This window comes from Diabrotica virgifera, chromosome 7 (genome assembly GCF_917563875.1).
Source record: "Diabrotica virgifera virgifera chromosome 7, PGI_DIABVI_V3a".
Taxonomy (NCBI): domain Eukaryota; kingdom Metazoa; phylum Arthropoda; class Insecta; order Coleoptera; family Chrysomelidae; genus Diabrotica; species Diabrotica virgifera.
In genome coordinates this window covers 133,138,907-133,165,705 of record NC_065449.1, presented here as the reverse complement: position 1 = coordinate 133,165,705, position 26,799 = coordinate 133,138,907, and the positions used below count along the sequence as shown (strand labels likewise).

Genomic DNA, 26,799 nt, shown 5'->3' with positions numbered 1-26,799 from the left:
TCATACTTGATAATTTATTAACATTTAAACGATTACTTTATTGATTACAGTTAATTTATTTAATGGAAATTAAGATAATAATAATAATAATGTTTATTCAAAAATAATCAAATAAAAAATCTTCCTGAGACTAAAAACATATTTAAGTGTATAATTAATAAGAATTAACATAGGAAGCCACAAGGAAATAAATCTGCACGTAGCTATAGCCCAAAGTAACTCCTGTTATTTATCCAAATCTTTACTAGTCAAACACATTTGTTTTGAAGTTCCAGCAGTTTCTTCTTTTTATACCTTTTAAATATCTGGTGGTTGTTCCTAAAACAAAGACATAAATAAAAATTCTACATTGTGTACCATAAAAAAATCATAAAAATGTGGAAAGTATCACAAGAATAAAGAAAAGTCCCAGATATAAAATTCACTATTAAAATAAAAATAGTAAATAATTGTTTAAATCAGACACTTTTCTTATTGGAACTTCTTTCTGGTAACATCCTTAATCTCTGACTTTTACAATTTATAAGACAGTAGATGATGAATAAAGAAAGGGAAAAGGACTCTGCAGTATACAGTTACATTCTGCTTTCATTAATCTAGAAAAAAGATCAGAAAGATAATTCAAAGTCCGAAATTGTAAAAGTCAAAAAGAGATTAAGGATGTTACCAGAAAGGGGTTCCAATAAGAAAAGTTTCAGATTTAAATAATTATTTACTATTTTAATAGTGAATTTTGTATCTGGGACTTTTCTCTTTTCTTTAAGAGATATCGCTGAAGCATCTTAATAGTAGATAACTATTTTTGAAATTCCACTTAAATAGACAATTTGATTTCGTTTTGATTCAGAGGTGTGCAGGCAGCTCCACTGGGGACGCCGTAAGGCAGAAACAGCTGTCTGGAGATTGTGTATCGCCTCTGGATCGAAAGGAAACATAAACTGTCTCTTCACTATCACAAGAGTATTTTAATATTTTTATTGAATAAAAGTAGTCATAAAAAAGGACTAGTTGGTGGAGCGAAGAGATAAAAATAGCTGTGAAAGAAAAGAAAGTACCATGGAGAGCTTATCTAGAAAATAACAGTTAATAAGCAAGGAAGCTTGTGAAAGAAAAAGTTAAAAAAGCTAAATTGGAACAGTGGGAGAGATTTGGAGAAAAGATGGAGCAAGACAGTAGTAGGACAAACCAAAAATTGTTCTATAAAGGTCTGAAAAAATGAGAGGTAAATCAGGTAGTACTGTCGTGCAAATAAAAAAATAAAAATGGAGAAACACTTACCCAACCACAAGATATAGTTAATAGATGGAGTAAATATTTCAAAGAGTTGAGTAATGAAATAACAATGGAAGAATTAACGGAAGCCATTGCAAAAATGAAAAATGGTAAAGTGGCAGGAATAGATAATATCAAAACACGATTGTTGAAATATATGGGGGAATCTGCATTACACTACTTACACAAATTATTGATAACAATTTGGAAACAGAAACGCATCCCAAAAGATTGGGCAACAGCAGTAATGGCTCTTCTGGTAAAGAAGGGAGGTAAAAAAGTAATGTTCAAATTATCGAGGTATTTTCATGCTAAGTGTACTGGCTAAGATTTATGAATGAACACTGGAGATGAGACTGAGAAAGAAAGTGGAACATCAACTAGACGATGCACAAAAAGGTTTCTGACCAGGCACAGTGTCCAAGATCATATCTTTACTATAAGACAATGGAAAAAGCCTTTGACAAGGTACCCGTACATCATATTTGGAAAGGGTTTGAATTGTTCGATGTTGGAGGAGAACTAATTGATGCAAATGCAGTAAAATTTATGTACTGGAACATTGTGCGAGCATTAAACTGTGAATCAAACAAATTTGCTAATACACAAGGAGTAAGGCAAGGTGGAGTTTTAAGCTCACTGCTATTCATTATATTATATATATATATGAATGAACCAATAAAAAATGCAGTAGAGTCCCGAAAATTAGATTTAGGTTACCATTGATTAAAAAGTATAACTCTGAGTAAATGTGTATTTGCAGATGACATTGCATTGATACCAAGTTCAGAGAAAACTTTACAAAGCAACCTAAATTTATAGACTAGAGAACTTGCAGACAAAGGAATGAAAATAAAATTAGCAAAGACCAAAACTTTACTTATTTCCAAGACACCGAGAGAAATCCATATAAACCTAGACGAAATTTAGTAGAACATATGAACGATTTTGAATATTTATAAACTATAATAGACAAAAAATGCAAAAAAAATGAACAACAGAATTGCTAAAACATCACGATTATATCACTCCCTCACTACAGGTTTCATTAGCAAACGAGAAATTAGTGAGAAGACAAAAGCGACAGTATATTATATACCTCCCTTCTCTGCTTCATGGAAGTGAAACATGGCTTGCTTACCTAATAATTAAGCTTGAATTATCACATCTTTATTATTGTAGACATTTAAAATCCTTATTAATTGAATTACATTAAACTTACCACTTATAAAATGTTTACTTTTCATATTTTAATTTTAGTTCCCTTATATCTGTTCTTCTTGTGGCTTTTATCCATTGTCCCCGGCTTTGTTTGGATAATTCATTTAAATGTATTGAATGGGGAGCCTTGGGAACAGTACAAAATAAGACTTTTCCCTGTCTGCCCTACTCCCACAATTTACAACAATACAAGTTACATGTATAAGCTTCTCAAGAAAGCCCTTGCTACTTGCAGGGACGTATCTTGCCATTCCTGCGCCCTTGGCGAAATTCAATGCTCCCGCCCCCCACCCCTTCCCACACAAAACGAGACTCCCATTAATTGCAACCACAATTCACATTCACTATGCAGTGGGACTGTAATGTAACAATTTTTAAATAGTTGTAGGCAAATTACTACAACTACTACTTTAAAATGTATTAGGCCTGGGTTCAAAAAACAATAACAATAAAGGAGGTATTTTTGAAACATTAATTATTTTACTGACTACTACTTTACATGTAATATTGTGATTCACAATTTGTGAATACCTATGTTACATTCATGACAAAATGTACTTACTTACATAAACTATCATAACTATGTACTTATGTTCATAGGCGTAACCAGGATGAGCCTAAGGGGGGGTTACAACTCCTGAAAGGGGGGTTACAAGTACTGGAAGGTATCTGAGGGCTATGGTGTTAAGCGTATAGAGCTCAAAGTACATCCCAATGGGGGGGGGGGGTTATAACCCCCAAAACCCCCCCTGCTTACGCCTATGCTTATGTTACATTACTTTAAGCGAAAACATATTGATAATATAATAAATAATAGCCTACAACAGTTCATGAAGTTTTGAATTAAAATTTAAATTTTTAGTCAATTTAATTTCACTGAATTAACCTGGTATCTTTTATTGTTGTTAAAATTTCACTTTGCGTGCTTTAATAGATGCGAATTCATTTATGACATCGTCAAAGTTAAGTTTTGAAGCTGTTTCGTATTCAATTGATAAGATTGCCAGATTGCTCATGCGTGTTTGGGCAGTTCTCGACCGTAAATAGTTCTTAATAAGTTTAAGTTTACTAAATGTCCTTTCACACGATGCAACGCTAACGGGCATTGTAAGGTAAATTCTGTAAGCAATTTCAATATTTAGGTAAGCCTCTCTTAGCTGGTACTTATGAACTGCCTGCAAAATTTCTAAGTGGGATGCCGAGCCCAACTGTTCAAATAGCTCGTTCATATGGAATTTGAAACTTCCAATTTCTCTTACTATTTCAACAGCGTCTCTGCTGTATTTGAGGCCAGAATCTTTTGCACAGTTTTCCAAATCAGAATCTGTTGTTTTTTGCAGTGATGACCCTGATAAGAATTCAAAATCATTTGAAACTTTTGTGTAGGACTCTGATCTTTTACTCATTTCGGTTATTAATTTTAATTTGTCATAAACCAAAAAACATTCTCGTTGGAATTCTTGTCTTTGAGGTATGAGGCAGCTCTCATCCATGGCCATTTCTGATGATAAGGCTTTAACTCTCTTAGTTCGTTTATTTGGAAATGAACTCTCAATGCCAATTTCATCACATGTTGATACAGCTTTGGAAATTATATCATCCACACCATCATCACGCCGTTTCTTAATCTTCTTGGACAGTTTTGGATTGCAATGTCAATGTTGGATTCAACAGTTTTGATGCAATGTCAAGAGACGTGTCTTTAGCTTGTAATGACTTGTTTGTACAATCAATTGATATTAAGTTTTCAGACCACAAATAGAGCAGGCAGATAAACGCCTGAACTGAACTTGACGTTGTGTGCAACTCCGCTTCGCTGCTCGCGCACTTAGAGCATGATCAATTCTATCTTCTGCCGCTCGACGCACTGCGCTTCTTGTGCCACCTCTATTACGCTGCCGTATTAGTATTAGCTTGCAACGCTGCAAACAATCCAGTTAACAAAACTTAAAATCCTTTATATATTACAATTATTTTTATAATGTTACTGACACCGTACCGGTATTTATGTATTCTCTTATCTTTTTAATTTTGCTAGAATACAGCATCATATTTTTTCATCGAAAGGATGAAAAATGCTTAGTTTATAAAATTAAAATCTTGGATCTCCTAAAAGTTTTTCTTCCGCTAATTTTGCGCCCCCTCACTCTTGCGCCCTTGGCGGGCGCCTCTTTCGCCAACCCCTAAATACGTCCCTGGCTACTTGCAAACTGATAACTGCTATGGACTAATTCAGTTCTGTAGGCGATAAACTTAAACTACTTTATATTTTTTAATACTGTCCGCTGTCATGAGCCGCTGTCACATCCGCTGTATGGACCATGATTGTGACGTCAAAACGTCAAAATTTTTCCAAACACGTTGTGTCTATGGTATACGCTACCGTGTACGCAAATAAAAAAGTTAGGTAGAATTAGCCCTTTTAAACATCATAACAAATATTTTTCTATCAAACAAACACTAAACATATCAAAATAGCGTATATCAAAATATACAGTCACTGCCCACGCTAAATAGTCACTAGCTTGATGAAGTTTAACTTTTTTATTTGCGTACATTTTAGCGTGTACCTAGACACAACGTGTTTGGAAAACTTTTTTTGACGTTTTGACGTCACGACTATCACGGTCTATTTACACTCAAATGTCCATAGAATTTCTTACACTTACACTCAAAAGTGTAACACTAAAAAACAAAGGAACAGACCTTTATATCTATGGTTCCAACATGCTGTCAAAATTAAATCAATATGGCTACTGGGAGTAAAAGATAAATGAGGTCTGTTCCTTTGTTTTAAGCAAAGAATACATATCTCCCAAGAACCGACACAAACGGATTATCTATGAACTAAATTTTTATGCGCATGTGCCAGATCGGCCATTTCTCAATTTGTATGAATAGCAAATAATTTTGGTGACATTTGTCTTGTACAGGATCGGCGTTTGTTGTCACAGTTGTTTGTTTGGCTTGGCTTGGCGTTAGTATAGTATTTTTACTACAAAAACGTTATTACGTAGGTCAAAATTTTTGACGTAAGAGAACTGTCAAAACATTAGAATGTGACTTTTCATTATTGCCATGTTTATAATAAACATGGCAATATATATTTATAATAAATACATGGCAACATGGCATTTATAATAAATATTATAAACATGGCAATAATGAAAAGTCACATTCTAATGTTTTGACAGTTATCTTACGTCAAAAATTTTGACCTACGTAATAACGTTTATTGTTTTTGTATCAGTTTGTAGCTCATAGTATTTTGTATAGACTTATTTTCTATATATATTTTGTTATATAGCCTACAACTATTAATTGTTATTTTCCAACATTTATACAATTTAATTCTTTTTGAGATATCTTGATTATGTGAATTAATTATTTTAAGCTTTTTCATGAACTATAAACTATCGTATAAAAAATTAATTTTGTATTTATTGGGATTTCACAAAGAACTTGAATCTAAAATATCATACAAATTCTCTAACCTTTCTTTGACCTCTACTGTACCAAATGCATCTGCAGGAAGAGCACAAAGTCATATTTTATATGTGTTCATTCCACAAGCCACGTGCTGTGTTTAAAAAGTTGAGGATCCAATACTCACAAAAACTTCCATAAAGTACTTTTATCAGCAAACCTAAATTAAATTTAATAAACTATGTTTCATTAAATTGTTTCTGTAGTTTGTATAAAACAATAACTTAGGTCAAATATATAAAACAATTTATGACTGACTACTTGAAATTCAGGATTTTCAGGAGTAACATTATATAATTTAACTAATTCAAAAAGTTTGATCCAATATCACTTGAAATTGTTTCAACATTCAAGTTAATGCTTGATAATTGACAATACACTCTTCATAATAGGTTTACATTCTCTTGATTATACTTGCGTTCCAACAAAAAAAGCTAAAGGCTGCTTTCATATGGAATATAAAAGCTTCTGACCATAATGATCAAAACGTTTCCATATATATATATATATATATATATATATATATATATATATATATATATATATATATATATATATATATATATATATATATATATATATATTAATTAAAAAAATCACTTTTTCTCTTTTCTTCATTGCTTATTAGTTTTTATTGTATACTATATATATTTTTTCAGTTATTACATCTTTATATTTATAGAAATAAAATAGTAAAATACTTATTGGTTTTTTATTTATTTACCCCGATATTCGACTTTAAAGAATGTACTGGCTGGTTTTGGCTGGAATGTACGGAATGTTTTGGCTGGTTTATAAGACTATAAAAATTGAAAATATTGACATTCGATTTTAACATACAGTTTCTTGTTGTTGATCACGAACATTTGTCATCCAAAAAGAATTGGATTCCGTGACGGTTACAACGGCCGTTATTTTTCGATTATTTTACGAAATAACGAATATAATGAATTAGGAAATACCTCGACAAACAAGTAATTGGTCCTAGGTTTTCACCCAAAGTAATCGAAAGTAGAACTGGAAGTCGATATTGGAACTCTTCGTGTAAGTTTGCTTCGATTGATCTACGATTTTACTAATTTTGTCATCTTGTTTTACATTCATATCATATTTTGAGTGACTTTAAAGCAGTACCTACGGTTGTAACTCTAAAACCGAAGTCCGATGTCAAATTTCTCATCTTTAATACCATCCATGGGTTATAAGCTTTCATTCGCCACCTCATTTGTCATTCTATCTGTATTAGTAACTGAGGAGTTGTATTCGCGGTCGGACGGACAGACAGTCATGAAACCAGAAGTATATATTTGTTCTCGTCTTGCGAATGCGCGTCGAATAATATATCACTTGTGCTATTGCGGTGACTTTAAAAGAGTACTTCCGGTCGCATTTCTAAAACCGGAAGTCCTAGGTCAACTTTCCCACCTTTAGTACCATCCATGTATTATGAGCTTTCATTCGACACCTCATTTGTGATTCTACCTGGTATAGTGACGGAGGAGTTACATCTCCGGTCGGACGGACAGACAGTCTAGGTCAAATGTGTCACCTTGAGTACCATCATAGCCACCTTTACTTTACGTACCATCCATGGATTATAAGCTTTCATTTGACACCTCATTTGTCATTCTACCTTGTATAGTGACTGAAGGAGTTATGTTCGCGGTCGGACGGACAGACAACCTATTAGGTCACACCAAGTCGTTCAAATTCTCACCAACTTGTTCACACTTTTTCAAAATTGGTGAAAACAACAAATTATATTTTGTATCGTTGTATCAATATAAGCCAAAAAGAATAATTAAGTGAATGTCACGCCACTATAATATATTTTATTATTGGTCTTTCAATGCTAAAATCAGGATAAAAAAGGTATTTTATCCATGGTTTTAATCAACATAATTCTCACCATTACTTTGTGTTGTATTTGCAACCTTTTGTAAATCAAAAATAATTCCACCATATTAAGAATGTCAACAAAAGCCGGCCCTGCATGCAACCTTTCTCCCAGTGCAACTAAAATTTTATTGATACACGCCAGAAATGTGCGAGACTTTTCTCAGTGTACTCGCGTGTACACTTGCCAACTCGATACTAAAATTAAGTACATGCTAACAACAAAAGAATCGCCGTCCGTGTCGGTTCTTGTGAGAGATATGTATTCTTTGGTTTTAAGTGTAACACTAGTTCTTGAAAAGTGTAAGAAAAGTGTTACACTTTCTTGTTTCTTTGTTTTTCTAGTGTTTACACTTTTTTTCACTCAACTTCTGTCGTAGAACGCGTACAACTCGTTTCTTTGAAATGCTGTAGGAAAAAAAGTGTAACACTTTTCTACACCTACCTCCGAGACGGTGGTGGATATTACATATTACACTCGTCCTGCGCAGTATCATCCAACCGGAGCCAGCTGTTTAGCCGTTAAATGTGTTTGTTTACAAAAAAGATATATTTCTTTTTAGTTTAATTTAAACTAGATTTATAAATTGAAAAAACTAAAGTAGCTACAAGTTTTAATTTAATTTTGCTTAACCTCCGAGTGGCACTTTCCTGTAATTTTAAAATTATCACTTTTCAGTCATTTTTTTAATATGCTTTTATGTACTTATGTTCAACAAAGCATTTCCTTTAATTACAATTAAGCCAAAACATCGCAAATCCTGGGCCCTGGACTACTAAAGGTATCCGGTATCCGCATATCAGCCATGAATATGCGTTCACTACTCTACATCAAGAAATTTACTTTCCAATAGCTCTGTCACTGAATATATCACCAAGTACAGGAAAACCTATTTAAAACTTATAAAATCAGCTAAAAAATCGTACTATCAAAATCGTCTGAGAAGCTCCAAAAGTCTTGCAAAAGAAACTTAGTCCATAATAAACGATCTTCGAAATAAAATTCACCCAGCATAAACATTTTTCCTTTCAGACCCTGGAAATCTAAATGAATACTTTGTTAATGTGAGTAAAAATATAACATCAACTATTTTGTCACAAGATCCATTCTTTATAAGACCAGTTGATCTGCCATCTGAACTGATCCAAACAATCAATAGTATCAAAAGCAAATCTTCCTATAGTACTGATAAAAATTTTCTTAAATCTCCCAGGACATGTGTTGGGAGTCCTCATCTCGCCAATTAATGATTCTTTTGAGAAAGGTAAATTTCCAGAGTACCTAAAGACAGCTATCATTATTCCTCTTCATAAGGGTGGTGAAAAATCTAATTCCTGCAAGTATATACCTATTGCATTACTACCGGTACTCCAAAATTATTGAGACTCATAAAAGCATGACTTATGTCCTTTCTTGTTGAAAACAACATTTTGTTACAAAATCAGTTCGGCTTTTTAAATAATAAATGTACTGCTGATGCCATGTTTTCTGTACTACATGAGGTTTATCAAGCACTGAGCAATAATCTTCACACTGCCACTTTTTTTTGTGACGATGTCAAAGCTTTTGATTGTGTAAATCATGAAATTTTGATAAAAAAAAACTAAATTTCTATGGAATTCGAAGAATTTCTTTGAATTGGTTTCAATCTTACTTGGATAGTTGGAAACAACTGGTTAGAGCAAATAATACAGACTCTAGTCTCCAAAATATTGTATGTGGGGTCCTCTACAAACCACAAGGTTCAGTATCAGGTCCTCTACTTTTCCTTACGTTTATTAATGACATCCCTAGTTTAAAAATTGATGGAAAAAATTTTCTTTTTGCTGATGATACCAGTATTACTTGGAGCAACTCAAATATTGCTACTATACCTTCTGATCTACTCACGATAAAAACCTGGTCCGATTCTAATTTACCTTTTTTTAACATAAAACAGCATTATCCTATACAGGAGCTCGTCAATCTTTACCTCTTAACACATTCACAGACACAACTGCATATGAAGCCACTTACTTCATAAGATGTGTCTACATCTAAAGTGTGTCTGTGAATGTGTTAATAACAGCCAGATCAGTATCGTTGATTCTGTAAAGTTTCTTGGTATTTTTTTTAGATAGCAATCTTAAGGGTTAAAAGGGTCTAAAGGGATAAACGTTGACTGAAAGCGATATTATCATTAATACCCGTGGTGCCTTCAACATTTAATGTCTGACTAAATTATTCTTTATAGGCAAAAAAATTTAAGGAATTTTGAATTAATTAGTTTTCAAATAAGTACATTTACCAGCAACAGTCGTAACGTAATTGTGTCAACTCGACATTATTTAACTAGTTATTTGAATTTAATACCCTAGCTAGGGCAGTATTTTTCAAAATAAATATTGAAAAATAACGCCCTAGGGCATTATAATATAACTGACTTCGAAATCATGTACATAATAATATTAATGTCCGACTGGTATATTATTTGACAAATAATGACATGATTTTGAAGTCAGTTTGATAAATAATGACATGATTTCGAAGTCAGTTAAGTATGATATAATGCCCTAGGCTCTAGGGCATTATTTTGAAAAATTACGCCCTAGGGTATTAAATTTAAATAACTAGTTAAATACTGTCAAGTTGACAAATAACAACCCAAGTAAAACTATGGTTACCACAATTACGTTACGACTATTGCTGGTAAATGTACTTATTTGAAAACTAATTAATTCAAAATTCCTTCAATTTTTTGCCTATAAAGAATAATTTAGTCAGACATTAAATGTTGAAGGCACCACGGGTATTAACGATAATATCGCTTTCAGTCAACTTATATCCCTCAGGCCAAAGGCCCTCGGTATATACACCATTGACCTCAAGTGTTATTATCCTTATAATACCCTTGGTACCTTAACTATAATCTCACAATCAGCACATAGAAGGTGTCAAACAAATAAAATATTTGGGAATCATACTTGATAATTTATTAACAATTAAACGATTACTTTATTGATTACAGTTAATTTATTAAATGGAAATTAAGGTAATAATAATAATAATGTTTATTCAAAAATAATCAAATATAAAATCTTCCTAAGACTAAAAACATATTTAAGTGTATAATTAATAAGAATTAACATAGGAAGCCACAAGGAAATAAATCTGCACGTAGCTATAGCCCAAAGTAACTCCTGTTATTTATCCAAATCTTTACTAGTCAAACACATTTGTTTTGAAGTTCCAGCAGTTTCTTCTTTTTATACCTTTTAAATATCTGGTGGTTGTTCTTAAAACAAAGACATAAATAAAAATTCTACATTGTGTACCATAAAAAAATCATAAAAATGTGGAAAGTATCACAAGAATAAAGAAAAATCCCAGATATAAAATTCACTATTAAAATAAAAATAGTAAATAATTATTTAAATCTGACACTTTTCTTATTATCAAGTACATTTAAATGGGAAATAAGCCACAATTTTACCTAAAAATGATTTTATTAACGTTTCGACGCCCAAGTCGGGTGTCGTTGTCAAAATACAAAATAATACTAAATAAACAAAAATGTTGTTGCTTAGTAAAAAATTCTTCTAATAATTTATTTAATCTGACTCATTTATATCGGCAATTCAGACACGTATTATACATTTTAAAGTAGACGACTTTAAAATGATATTGCCAATATTGATGAGTTGCGTTCCTGGGACGACTTTACTAAAAGATAGTTCATTCGATTACATGAAATCAATCCCAACTCAAGAATATCCGCCACAAAAAATCATAGCATGTGATCTGTCTTTAAAAAGACAACCAAATGCAACGGTGGCACTGAAATTCTCGCGTTAGAGATTCCATAGTAAATCACGAGGGAAAACCAGGAAAAACCTCGTGATACTATCCCGACATCGTAAGTATTTGGGTTTACATTTAGTTTACTCTCAAAACTAATACCAAATTCTGACTTGATATTTTAAATTTTAAATAATACTAAAATACTAAATATGTACTAACTCGATATGTTACTGATTTACTGTGGTATTTTCTTTCTATTGACTTCCTCCTTTAATATGGGTAACCACATCCTACTGCATTCTACCGAGGAATTTGCGACACAATTGGTTTCATTTAGCATAATTAGAGCCGCTTCTTTGATTTTTCTCTTTTTACTATCTGCTTCTTTTAGGACTATACTTGAATCTCTCCACTGAACTCTATGTTCATTATCCCAGGCGTGTTGACATATTTGAGATCTATCAAATTCTCTATTTTTTATATAAGAAGGACATGTATATGTTGTATAATATTATAAATTCAATTCACGACTGCCCTGAGCTCCTTGAGGAAGTAGGTTTACATATTCCCTCCAGAATCACACGTTCAAGATCTACGTTTCATACTCCCATCTAGAGTTGCACAAGTTTGACTTGAATGTTTGAACTTGACTTGAGTTTGACTTAATTTCAAGTCAAACTCAAGTCAATCCTTCTGACAAATATTTCAAGTCAAGTCAAACTGGTCAATCGTACAGGTTTGAAAATTCAAACTGTTTGTCAAACTAATTTGAAAGACTTTGAAAAATAATTTATTTAGTAGATATACTTTTTTGTCGAGATTGACATGTTAGTTGCCAATTAAGATAAGAAAATTAATAATACAATGAGTGCCACATAAAAGTAACTTAATACGGGAAGCGATTATAATCAAAATAGGGTCGTAAATTTAAATTTCTTGAAATAGTGTAGGAAACAAAGGTTGAACCTTGCAAAATGGACACAAGTCCGGTTTTATTTTTTTTCTGGTATATCAAGGGGTGCTTATTATAAGACTAACTTTTTCTGAAAAAATTTCGCCCCGGAACCTCCCTTTTCACCCCTTTAAAGGGGGTAATTTGTGGTTTTTGCGGAACGTAGCCCTTCCTGTAACTTTTACAAAAAATTTCTTTTATAGAAATATGAAGAGGACTATATTTTATACGATTTATTTCCAACAACATCTCTCTATCATCGACCGTTTAGCGGGGGTGGCGCCCTAAAGTTGACAAGTTTTTAAAAAAGATGTTTTTAAAAAATATATATTTTTCCCTAACTGTAACGGAAATTAAGAAGAAATCATGAGGCAATTATTCACAAATAATTGACTGATTTTTTGGTATAGGTTTCACTTAAGGGTAATTGCCCTTTTTTTAATTACAGGGTGTTACATTTTAAAAAACCTCTTTTTATACCATCTGAACCGTTTATGCTAGAGTAAAAAGACTTTCAGCGATTACCCATGTACTGGAGCTATTTACAAATTTATATAATGCACCCCCATTTTTTCCCCGGAACCACCCCAAAAAAAAAGAAGAATTAATAAATACATTGATTTTCTTGGAATCCTTCACACACAATGCCCTTTATTAATATGCTTCATATATCATTTTGTGGACGTTATTATTACCCATACATGGACACCAAAAGCAATTTCCTAGTGCAACCCCTGTAGCAAAAAAAATAAATAAAATGGGGGGTTGAAAATTTTTTTTGTTTTTTGCTTTTTGATCCATATGAGCATATGCTTCATCAATAGTGCTTTTCAAAAATATATATGGTTATTGCAACATCTCTGCGAAAACCACCCCTATCCTTGAAAATATACTGCAGAAACTACCCCTATCCCTTGGCGAGCATGTTTTTACGATTTTCTCATTACCTATGTATTCTTTTTAAACAAAACTTATACAAGGTTAAAGACCACTATTTACTCTAAAAATTATGTCCTATTCATTTTTTCGTATAAGCAACCGTTACGGCACAGTGGCGCCGTAAACCTCATATATGCTTTGGCGGGCTCCAGTTTTTGTTTTTTTTTTCGTCATCTGTTCGTTTTATTGATAAAGTACTTATGCAAAATAAAACAACACAGTGTAACCTACAAATTATGACTTATGCACATTTTACATTCTTTGCTCCCCAAAGCCACAGTGGTGGCCCAAACCACAGTGGTGGCCCAAAATAAATTTTTGCATATTTTCGCCACCTACATGCATTTTATTGCATTAATGCTACCTTAACAGCACAATATTTACCCTTAGGTGGTCGCTACGCAGTGGCGGATCCAGGGAGGGGTAATGGGAGTGATCACCTCCCCCCCTCTCAAACCAAGTGATATTATATTCAAATATTATAAAAATATTCATTTATTTTTATAGAAATTTAACCAATTGGCACCCCCCTCTTAATGATGCTGGATCCGCCACTGTCGCTAAAGCATAAAAAGTCATTCTTATAAAAATAATATTAATATAATATAAGTATTTCTATAAAAATAAATGAATATTTTTATAATCTTCAAATATAATATCACTTGGTTTGAGAGGGGTGGGGGTGATCGCCCCCATCGCCCCTCCCTGGATCCGCCACTGCTTAGCGACCACTTAGGGGTGAATATTGTGCTATTAAGGTAGCATTAACGCAATAAAATGCGTGTAGGTGGCGAAAATATGAAAAAATTTATTTTGGGCCACCACTGTAGCTTTGGGGAGCAAAGAATGTAAAATATGCATAGGTCATGATTTGTAGGTTACACTGTGTTGTTTTTTTTACATAAGTACTTTATCAATAAAACAAACAGATGACGAAAAAATAAACGAAAACTGGAGCCCGTCAAAGCATATATGAGGTTTACGGCGCCACTGTGCCGTAACGGTTGCTTAAACGAAAAAAATGAATAGGACATAATTTTTAGAGTAAATAGTGGTCTTTAACCTTGTATAAGTTTTGTTTAAAAAAAATGAATAGGTAATGAGAAAATCGTAAAAACATGCTGGATAAGGTATAGGGGTAGTTTCTGCAGTATATTTTCAAGGATAGGGGTGGTTTGCGCAGGGATGTTGCAATAACCATATATATTTTTGAAAAGCACTATTGATGAAGCATATGCCCATATAGATCAAAAAGCAAAAAACAAAAAAAAATTTTCAACCCCCATTTTATTTATTGTTTTTGGCTACAGGGGTTGCACTAGGAAATCGCTTTTAGTGTCCATGCATGGGTAATAATAACTTGCACAAAATGATATATGAAGCATATTAATGAAGGGCATTGTGTGTGAAGGATTCCAAGAAAATCAATTTATTTATTAATTCTTCTTTTTTTTGGATGGTTCCGGGGAAAAAATGGGGGTGCATTATACAAATTTGTAAATAACACCAGTACATGGGTAATCGCTGAAAGTCTTTTTACTCTAGCATAAACGGTTCAGATGGTATAAAAAGGGGTTTTTTAAAATGTAACACCCTGTAATTGAAAAAAGGGCAATTACCCTTAAGTTAAACCTATACCAAAAAATCAACCATCTATTTGTGAATAATCTCCGCAGCATTTCTTTTTAATTTCCGTTAAAGTTAGGGAAAAATATATATTTTTTAAAAACATCTTTTTTAAAAACTTGTCAACTTTGGGGCGCCACCCTTGCTAAACGGTGGATGATAGAGAGATGCTGTCGGAAATAAATCGTAGAAAATATAGTCCTCTTCATATTTCTATAAAAGAAATTTTTTGTAAAAGGTACAGGAAGGGCTACGTTCTGCAAAAACCATAAATTACCCCCTTTAAAGGGGTGAAAAGGGGGGTTCCGGGGCGAAATTTTTTCAGAAAAAGTTAGTCCTATAATATGCACCCCTTGATATGCCAGAAAAAAAAATAAAACCGGACTTGTGTCCATTTTGCAAGGTTCAACCTCTGTTTCCTACACTAAAAATGATTCCTGAATGCTTAAACTGCTTGCTGGCAAGTTTCGTTTTATCCATATAACTTTTTTATATCTGAGTGTTACTAGATTAAAACAAAGAATTCGTTGGATAGTTTTTTTTATCATACAAAGTGTAATTTAATCTACTTTGGGAGCGTTCAGGTTCAAGTATTACGTAACGCAAGTTGGGGGGGGGGGGTCATGTAAAACGTTACGGCGCGTTACACGGGGAGGGGTAGGATGGTTCGAACAGCGCATTACGTAATAGTGATGTAACAAATGTCATTTTTTGAACATTCGCGAATACGAATGCGAATGCGAATATCTAATAACGACATTCGCGAATGCGAATGCTCAGTTTTTTTAATTTGTTTTTATTTTTGAAATGTTTTCTAAATTTGTAATGAGAAGTTAATTGATATTTAGTGTAAATCAATCTGAACCTTAAGCTTTATTACATTATGCCAAATAATAAAACAACGTGAAGGCTGATAATCTGATTATACGAGATTAAGTTACCTTTTTTTAATAAAAAAGATGAGAAAGAGAATAGATTTTAATTTTATTAATCTAACTTTATTTTCAAATTATTATTTCTCTTCTCTGATATTCATATTCGCAAAACATTGGCACAAATTTTGCGAATGCGAACGCGAATGCGAATATGCAAAAAGATGCGGATATTCCCGAATGCGAATACGAATACGAATATTCGTTACATCACTATTACGTAACATTGTTTTTTTAACTTAAATAAAAAAAACTACCGGATCACAATCTTCCACCTTTTCAACTTTCGTTTATATTTTACATAGAACCCCTGGATTGTATTATATTGCCCCCTGACCTCCGCTCATGTTACAATAGGATAAAATAGTATTCAAGTGAAAAAATCTTAAAATTTGTATTTAGCAGTCAAGCGCAGTAACATGTGTCTCAATGGACAGCTCAAAATAAAATGATTTGGAATTTTTATGACTTTCTTTTATTAAAAAAGGCATTTAAGGGCCAGTTAGAAAAACATCTGGTACATACCAATCTGCTAGTTCACTCGAAAATACAATACAAACGTATTGCTGTATATTTGTTGGTATTTCTTTAAAATTCAAAACTAACCATTGGGTTATTAGACCTGGATCCTGCGTACCAAAAAAAGTTGATTAATAGCAAGCCGAAAATTTGTTAATAGCTTAACGGTGCCTAGTTGGACAAACTTAGATGTACGGGAACACTGGAACGGTGGAAATTTTAATTGTGGAACAATTTAATAATTTGGAACATCAGATTACGAAAACGTCCCATATATTTTGTCGGACATAACATCCAATTGATTTGTTACCCTTTCATTAAACTCTCATGCAAAAATCAGACTGCTATTACTAACCAACATGATTCCTGTCATTTGACATGTTCTTCATGTTCCACTCATTAAAATGCCTAGTTGATGATAAACACCAGTCTGATTTTTGCATGAGAGTTTAATGAAAGGGTAACAAATCAATTGGATGTTAATCAATCGGAAGTTCTATCCGACAAAATACATGGAACGTTTACGTAGTCTGTCGTTCCAAATTTTTAACCTGTTCCACAATTAAAACTTTCCCTGTTCCAGTGTTCCCATACATGAAAGTTTGTCTGACTAGACACCGTTAATCTGTTAACAAATTTTCAGCTTGCTATTAATCAACTTTTTTTTGGTACGCGGGATCCAGGTCTATATGGTTTTACCTACATTTATCTACAATTTAAATTTCTTTCGGAGACAGGCTACAAATGTTGGGTTTAAATTTTAAAAAAATTAATGTATAAATATGCATTAATAGTATGGTATAACTTATAACTAGTCCCAAACCCAGACATCCAAAATGAAAGGTATCCTCCAACACCAAATTGTTCTATATGGTCCACATAATGTTAAGAAAAAAGTCACACACACCATTTTCAGCGTTGGGTTTGGGGGGAGAGGGGAAAGAAATCGGTAAATTTGGAGATTTTTACGTTTGTCGTCAATATTTCTAAAACTATGCGGTTTCTAAAGGATTCTACATAAAATTTAAAACAAAAAGGTCCTATACATATTTGTTATAAAATCAGAGGTTCCAGAGTTACGGAGGGTGAAAAGTGGAAGTTTTCGATACTTTTTATATTTTTTGGGAAATTTATAATATTATTACTGATGAAAGAAATTTTCTTTAACAGGATTGTGTTTTGTAAATAAAATTTGCTATTTCAGTGGCATGTTAGTGATAAGCCCTCGAAGAAACGTCAACCTCACCACCCAAAATCATCATCAATTGCCCAAATTGGAAGTGTTGATTATATAACAATTATATATATAGGACCTTTTTTGTTTTAAATTTTATGTAGAACAATTTTGTATAGAACATTGTTTACGCTAAAGTATAGTTTTAGAAATATTGACGAAAAACGTAAAAAAAATACTAATTTACCGATTTCTCCCCAATCTCCCCTCCAACCCGGACGCTCAAAATGGTGTAACTTTTTACTGCACAATATGTGGACCATATAGAACAATTTGGTGTTGGAGGAAGACTCTTTCTTTGGATGTTTGGGTTAGGCCTTTTTTTGACCAGTTATACTATACTACCTCCGTAACTTTGGAACCGTTCATTTTAGAAGGATTATGCAATGGGCCTTTTTTATTTCAAATTGAATGTAGAACATTTTTGTATAAAAGGTTGCTCATGCTAAATCGCATAGTTTTAAAAATATTGACGAAAAACGTAAAAAACTACGAATTTACCGATTTCTTCCCCCTCTTCCCTTCAAACCCTACGCTCAAAATGGTGTGACTTTTTTCTGAACATTATGTGGACCATATAGAACATTTGGTGTTGGATGATAACTTTCACTTTGGATGTCTGGTTTATGCCATTATTTGGATCAATTGTATCATACTATAAAACGCTATAAGCTTTCTTAATAATTATTATCCTAACTGGCGCGCTTATTGGGTTTTATTTGTCTGTCTGCGGTTTAAATATCATATCAGCCAATACATTTCTGTTTATTGAAATTTGTCAAAATTTTTTGGACCTTGTTGGGATTGGGGGGATTTCCCCTACCCCTCCCCCACCCCATTACTCCCCCCCCCCGTTGATCCGCCACTGAACAAATAAACACGTTGCGTAATATTCAAACTTTTCAAACTGTTTGAAGATGTTTGAATTCAAGTCAAACCTAAAGATATCGAAATCAAGTCAAGTCAAACTTTTTTATATAAAAAGTTTGATTTTCAAGTCAAGTCAAGTTTGTTGAGTAAAATCAAACTAGTTTGACTTGATGCATCTCTACTCCCATCAGCAGAACTAACTTCACTGCAAATTCTTTCATCTCGAGGGTTTCTAGACAGGCAAATGCTTGCTCCAATTGTGTGGATTTCTTTGCGGATAGTTCGCGATTTTTAAAAACGCTAAAGGATTGCACCCTCTAGTTTTATGTTCTTGAATATTTTAAACTTGTGATTATATATCTTTACCTGTTATTTTTACTTTTTTACTTGCTTTATTGTCGTTGTGTTTATTGTATCTTATTGTATTTTACGTATATTTGTAATATTTTGTTAGTTCTTCATATCTTCTGTAATGTTTTATTGTAATGAGCTTTGCTCGTAAATATATATAAATAAATAAATAAATAAATAAGACTGATGTTCATTTACTCTAACGTCTAATGGTCTTGACGTTTCACCTATATAAAATTGTTCGCATTCACAAGGTATTTTATAAATACAATTCTTTGTTCTTTCTTGTTCACTGTTAGGTTTAGTTTTAGATAGGATATAAAAAGTAAAAGGACTATCCGAGAAACTTAAAACAATAGGAAATAAATTCAACATATCAACAACATTCAAAACAACAAACACATTGAGATCTATTCTATCTAAAACTAAACCTAACAGTGAACAAGAAAGAACAAAGAATTGTATTTATAAAATACCTTGTGAATGCGAACAATTTTATATAGGTGAAACGTCAAGACCATTAGACGTTAGAGTAAATGAACATCAGTCTTATATAAAAAATAGAGAATTTGATAGATCTCAAATATGTCAACACGCATGGGATAATGAACATAGAGTTCAGTGGAGAGATTCAAGTATAGTCTTAAAAGAAGCAGATAGTAAAAAGAGAAAAATCCAAGAAGCGGCTCTAATTATGCTAAATGATTGGCATCGTAAGATGTCAAATAGAAAAGAGACTCAAGGTAATGAGGTGTAGCAAGTGTTGGGGATACACCCACAACACAAATGTTTATAAAGGACCAGACCGAAGCGGCACGTGCTACCGGTGTGGAAAAACCGGCCACAATATAAAGGAGTGCAATGATGTCGAATGGTGACTCAATATGTGACTCACAGCACAGGACGGGCAGCATGGATTGCCCAGAATTCAAAACCGCCCTAAAAAGGGCAAGAAAGAGCGAACAACAAGGACATAGTTCCCTAATCCGCTTTACTTCTCCTTCAGTTGAACCTGAGAAAAAAGATATAGCCCTCGCCGAGGAATCGCATCCTCTAAAACCCCCGCAAAATACAGAAACTGCGCAGGACTCACTTCTAAACGAGTTTGACCAGGCCGGCGACGTATCTACAGTGCGACAGGTCGAAGTACCTACTGAAAAAGCCGAAGTTCTCGAAGACCCTCTTATGATGGAGTTTTCGAAAGCCTGCGACGAAATACAGATGACACTCAGCGAGGCTCGAACACCTGAAGCTGTAAGTCAGAAGGTGGATGAACTGTCGCCGGATAGTGTCCAGAAAATTATCATTGGATAATCATAATAGCAGACACCACCACCCATCTAAGTGACATAATAAGTTACTGGTAGATATTAAAAATGGATTCGATAGGGACAAAGAGACTAAAAATATTACAAGTCAACGCCGGAAGAGCAAAGGTAACACACGACTTAATTCACGCGAAAGCCTTGGAGATAGAGGCAGATCTCTTGATCGTCCCAGAACCTAATAAGAGAATAGCTACGAATAAAGGTTGGATATATGATAATAACATCGACGTAGCGATAAAAATACTAAATAGAAACGTGTGCATCAATAAAATAGTAAGAAAAGAGGGGCATGTAACAATAAAAATCGACAAAATAACCATAATAGCATGCTATATTTCCCCGAATATTACTAGAGAGCGTTACAGACAACACGCGGAGAATATAATAGACACGACACAGAGGGAGAAACATTTTTTAGTAGCGGGAGACATAAATGCAAAGTCCATTCTATGGGGATCCCCCCGAAACGACGAGAGGGGTGAAATTTGGAATGAGTGGATCTCCGCGGCGGACCTCATAGTGCTAAACAATGGAAAACCAACCTTTGTGAGAGGTACATCGAAAAGCCACATAGATGTCACCATAGCTAGCGGTGGTGTTGCCAAAAAGATCAGGGATTGGGACGTACTGGACGAGAACCTTTTCACCTTTCACAGGTACATTACTTACGAAATTGGCACCAAGGTCACGAAATACGGCAGGAAGAGAGCAGTATTCGACAAGGAAAATTTTAAAAGAGAAATAAATAACCTACAAGAAGAAACTACCAACTTTAACGAGCTCCGAGAAAATATCATAAATGCACACAGAAGAAGTACCATAAATAGGCACACTACATATACAATACCCTACTGGTGGAATGACCAAATCCAAAATAAGCGAGAGAAATGCTTAAGACGCAGGCGAATAGCACAAAGGCATAGAAACCAAGAAGAACATAAGGAGGCATATAAGAGAGCCAAAAAAGAATTAAGTAGTGAAATTAAAAGGGCTAAACGCACATGTTGGCAGGATTTGTGTGCCGCGCTGGAAGAAGACATATGGGGCGAAGCATATAAGATCGCCATGAAAAGTCTAAGGTTCGAGTCCCCATATAACCTTTGTGCAAAACGAAATATGGAAATAGCGAACACTCTATTTCCAAGGAAGCCCGACAGCACATTCCTACGGATAGACAATAATATTAGACCTGCAGAGTTCACTACTGAAGAGATCATACAAGCAGCAGAAAGTACAAAGCCAGGAAAAGCACCAGCTCCAGATAAAGTAACGCCAGAAGCAATAAAACTGGTAGTAAAAGAGAAACCTGAAGTGATGCGCAAAGTATTCAATGAATTGTTGAACACACAAGAATTCCCAGATAAACTGAAGTTGGCGAGACTCGTATTATTACCAAAACCAGGAAAGAACCCAGACGAAGCCAGCTCATATAGACCTCTATGCTTACTAGATTGCATAGGAAAATTATATGAAGGTCTTATAAAGAAACGTCTTGAAGACGAACTTGAAATTCTGGGAAAAATTTCAGATAGACAGTACGGTTTTAGAAAATCCAGATCGGCTATAGATGCGGTGAAGAAGATCTCTGATACTGTAAAAAGATCAGAAAAAAGATGGGCCATTCTTGTGATGTTCGACGTGAAGAACGCCTTCAACTCTGCAAATTGGCATCACATACTAACGAAGCTCGAAGTGGCAGGAGTGTCAGACTACATCATAAATATTATAAATAAATACCTGACAAATAGATATTTAAATGTGGCATATAATACAGACATGAAACTCTCATCAGGAGTACCGCAAGGGTCCGTTTTGGGACCTACTCTATGGAATGTACTGTACAACGGGGTATTGGAAATAGACTATGGGCAAGACACCTACGCCATAGCATATGCAGATGACCTTGCAATCCTAATAGAGTCTAACATAAACGAGGATATTGAAGAAAAGGTGATAAGTTGTTACAGAAAAGTCAACAGGTGGATGACAGAGAATGACCTAGAGTTGGCAAGTAGTAAAACAGACATAGTAATATTAAAGGGACCAAGACAGAGACCAACTTTGAGCTTTGATTTAAATGGTAGTATTATAGAACCAAGTAACTGTGCTAAATATCTGGGCATACACCTTGATTCAGGTTTGAGATACACTAAACACCTTATAAATACAATTCAGAAAGCTGAACAGAGAATTGCTGCTATGACAAAGATTATGCCAAATATAGGCGGACCTAGCAACTATAAGAGAAAATTGTATCTCCAGGTAGTACAATCCACCCTCCTATATGGGGCACCTGTATGGCTTGAAGCGTTGAGATACAAAAAATATGAGGAAATATTAACGAGAAGTCAAAGAAAACCCCTCCTGAAGGTAGTAAGTGCATACCGAACTACATCGACGATAGCTCTACAGGTGATCGCGGGTACGCTCCCCATTCACCTCCTAGCAAAAGAGCGTAAGATTATATACGAAAATGATAACGGTCACCTAATAGGAGTGAAAGCCGAGGTAAGAGAGCAAATGCTAAACGAATGGCAACAAGAATGGCAACAGATAGAAAAAGCACAATGGACGAAAACACTAATTCCAGATGTGAAAGAGTGGTACCAATGTAGGTTTAAAAGAATAAATTACTTTTTTACACAATTCCTGACCGGGCACGGCTCATTCAGGTCTTACACATATCGTATAAGGAGAACTGAAGATGACTTATGTATAGAATGTGGAGTGCGTGACGACGCAGAGCATTGTGTATTCCATTGCAACGTTTTCCACGATAAACAACAAAACATGAGAAGAAAACTAGGTGAGATAACACCAGAGACTATAATGAATGTAGCCATGCAAAGCAAAGAAAATTTCAACGTGATAGTAGACCTAATAACAGAGATAATAAAAAAAAAAGGAAACGAGAGAGAGAGAGCGAGACAAGATGGGAGATGAGAGAGTGACAGAAGACATCGTCAAGGACATTTTATCATTTATTTTACTTATACACCTTTATCTATACACTTTTATCTTTACAATGTTTTATGAATACTTATTTTATCTTACTTTATTTTATTTCAGTTGTGTAAACTTCGTTTTATTTTAACTTTTTTCATATACTCTTCTTTTTGTACACAGTACTCAATGTTTTATTTCTAGAACAAATAAAAGAATAACTACTCCTCACAGTCGGCTCCACCGACATGGAGTAGAGATAGGGTCAGCAGCGGGGCATCTGAAGTAACGTTTGTTAAAAATACGTACCGGGTGTCCACGGCTGGAATGAGGGGGTTTTAGTGGGTAGGCAGTTGCGTTTTCACGATTGATTCGCTCGGCTTCACGGGTGTCTGAATCGGGCAAGCGGACTGAATCCCACACACCAGGGTAGAGGGCAGAACACTAATTTCTTGGGGTGCTGCGGTCTACCCTGACGGTCTTATGAAGATTTCCTCCTTCCCAAAAAAAAAAAAATTATGCTAAATGAAACCAATTGTGTCGCAAATTCCTCGGTAGAATGCAGTAGGATGTGGTTGCCCATATTAAAGGAGGAAGTCAATAGAAAGAAAATACCACAATTAGTAAATCAGTAACATATCGAGTTAGTACATATTTAGTATTTTAGTATTATTTAAAATTTAAAATATCAAGTAAGAATTTGGTATTAGTTTTGAGAGTAAACTAAATGTAAACCCAAATACTTACGATGTCGGGATATTATCACGAGGTGTTTTCCTGGTTTTCCCTCGTGATTTACTATGGAATCTCTAACTCGAGAATTTCAGTGCCACCGTTGCATTTGGTTGTCTTTTTAAAGACAGATCACATGCTATGATTTTTTGTGGCGGATATTCTTGAGTTGGGATTGATTTCATGTAATCGAATGAACTATCTTTTAGTAAAGTCGTCCCAGGAACGCAACTCATCAATATTGGCAATATCATTTTAAAGTCGTCTACTTTAAAATGTATAATACGTGTCTGAATTGCCGATATAAATGAGTCAGATTAAATAAATTATTAGAAGAATTTTTTACTAAGCAACAACATTTTTGTTTATTTAGTATTATTTTGTATTTTGACAACGACACCCGACTTGGGCGTCGAAACGTTAATAAAATCATTTTTAGGTAAAATTGTGGCTTATTTCCCATTTGAATATACTTGATTATAAAAATGCCACAAGAAAATAGCTTCAGAACAACTTTTCTTATTGGAACTTCTTTCTGGTAACATCCTTAATCTCTGACTTTTACAATTTATAAGACAATAGATGATGAATAAAGAAAGGGAAAAGGACTCTGCAGTATACAGTTACATTCTGCTTTCATTAATCTAGAAAAAAGATCAGAAAGATAATTCAAAGTGCGAAATTGTAAAAGTCAAAAAGAGATTAAGGATGTTACCAGAAAGGGGTTCCAATAAGAAAAGTTGCAGATTTAAATAATTATTTACTATTTTAATAGTGAATTTTGTATCTGGGACTTTTCTCTTTTCTTTAAGAGATATCGCTGAAGCATCCTAATAGTAGATAACTATTTTTGAAATTCCACTTAAATAGACAATTTGATTTCGTTTTGATTCAGAGGTGTGCAGGCAGCTCCACTGGGGATGCCGTAAGGCAGAAACAGCTGTCTGGAGATTTTGTATCGCCTCTGGATCGAAAGGAAACATAAACTGTCTCTTCACTATCACAAGAGTATTTTAATATCTTTATTGAATAAAAGTAGTCAAAAAAAAGGACTAGTTGGTGGAGCGAAGAGATAAAAATAGCTGTGAAAGAAAAGAAAGTACCATGGAGAGCTTATCTAGAAAATAACAGTTAATAAGCAAGGAAGCTTGTGAAAGAAAAAGTTAAAAAAGCTAAATTGGAACAGTGGGAGAGATTTGGAGAAAAGATGGAGCAAGACAGTAGTAGGACAAACCAAAAATTGTTCTATAAAGGTCTGAAAAAAAGAGAGGTAAATCAGGTAGTACTGTCGTGCAAATAAAAAAAATAAAAATGGAGAAACACTTACCCAACCACAAGATATAGTTAATAGATGGAGTAAATATTTCAAAGAGTTGAGTAATGAAATAACAATGGAAGAATTAACGGAAGCCATTGCAAAAATGAAAAATGGTAAAGTGGCAGGAATAGATAATATCAAAACACGATTGTTGAAATATATGGGGGAATCTGCATTACACTACTTACACAAATTACTGATAACAATTTGGAAACAGAAACGCATCCCAGAAGATTGGGCAACAGCAGTAATGGCTCTTCTGGTAAAGAAGGGAGGTAAAAAAGTAATGTTCAAATTATCGAGGTATTTTCATGCTAAGTGTACTGGCTAAGATTTATGAATGAACACTGGAGATGAGACTGAGAAAGAAAGTGGAACATCAACTAGACGATGCACAAAAAGGTTTCTGACTGGGCACAGTATGGAAAAAGCCTTTGACAAGGTAACCGGACATCACATTTGGAAAGGGCTTGAACTGTTCGATGTTGGAGGAGAACTAATTGATGCAAGTAAAATTTATGTACTGGAACATTGTGCGAGCATTAAACTGTGAATCGAACAAATTTGCTAATACACAAGGAGTAAGGCAAGGTGGAGTTTTAAGCTCACTGCTATTCATTATATTATATATATGAATGAACCAATAAAAAAATGCAGAAGAGTCCCGAAAATTAGATTTAGGTTACCATTGATTAAAAAGTATAACTCTGAGTAAATGTGTATTTGCAGATGACATTGCATTGATACCAAGTTCAGAGAAATCTTTACAAAGCAACCTAAATTTATAGACGATAGAACTTGCAGACAAAGGAATGAAAATAAAATTAGCAAAGACCAAAACTTTACTTATTTCCAAGACACCGAAAGAAATCCATATAAACCTAGACGGAAATTTAGTAGAACATATGAACGATTTTGAATATTTATAAACTATAATAGACAAAAAATGCAAAAAAAATGAACAACAGAATTGCTAAAACATCATGATTATATCACTCCCTCACTACAGGTTTCATTAGCAAAAGAGAAATTAGTGAGAAGACAAAGGCGACAGTATATTATATACCTCCCTTCTCTGCTTCATGGAAGTGAAACATGGCTGGCTTTCCTAATAATTAAGCTTGATTATCACATCTTTATTATTATTGTAGACATTTAAAATCCTTATTAATTGAATTACATTAAACTTACCACTTATAAAATGTTTACTTTTCATATTTTAATTTTAGTTCCCTTATATCTGTTCTTCTTGTGGCTTTTATCCATTGTCCCCGGCTTTGTTTGGATAATTAATTTAAATGTATTGCATGGGGAGCCTTGGGAACAGTACAAAATAAGACTTTTCCCTGTCTGCCCTACTCCCACAATTTACAACAATACAAGTTACATGTATAAGCGT

The 26,799-nt window shown here is 33.9% G+C and overlaps 1 long non-coding RNA gene across 2 annotated transcripts; it reads right to left on the bottom strand.

Moving 5' to 3' along the window:
* LOC126888745 (uncharacterized) lies at positions 1 to 26,799 on the bottom strand. 2 transcript variants are annotated; one of them, XR_007699602.1, is made up of 2 exons: positions 26,592 to 26,799; positions 1 to 318 (listed from the first exon to the last, which is right to left on the bottom strand). It is a non-coding gene; the product is annotated as an uncharacterized LOC126888745 (long non-coding RNA). The 2 variants fall into 2 exon arrangements; XR_007699601.1 differs by lacking the exon at positions 26,592 to 26,799 and adding an exon at positions 2,495 to 3,364.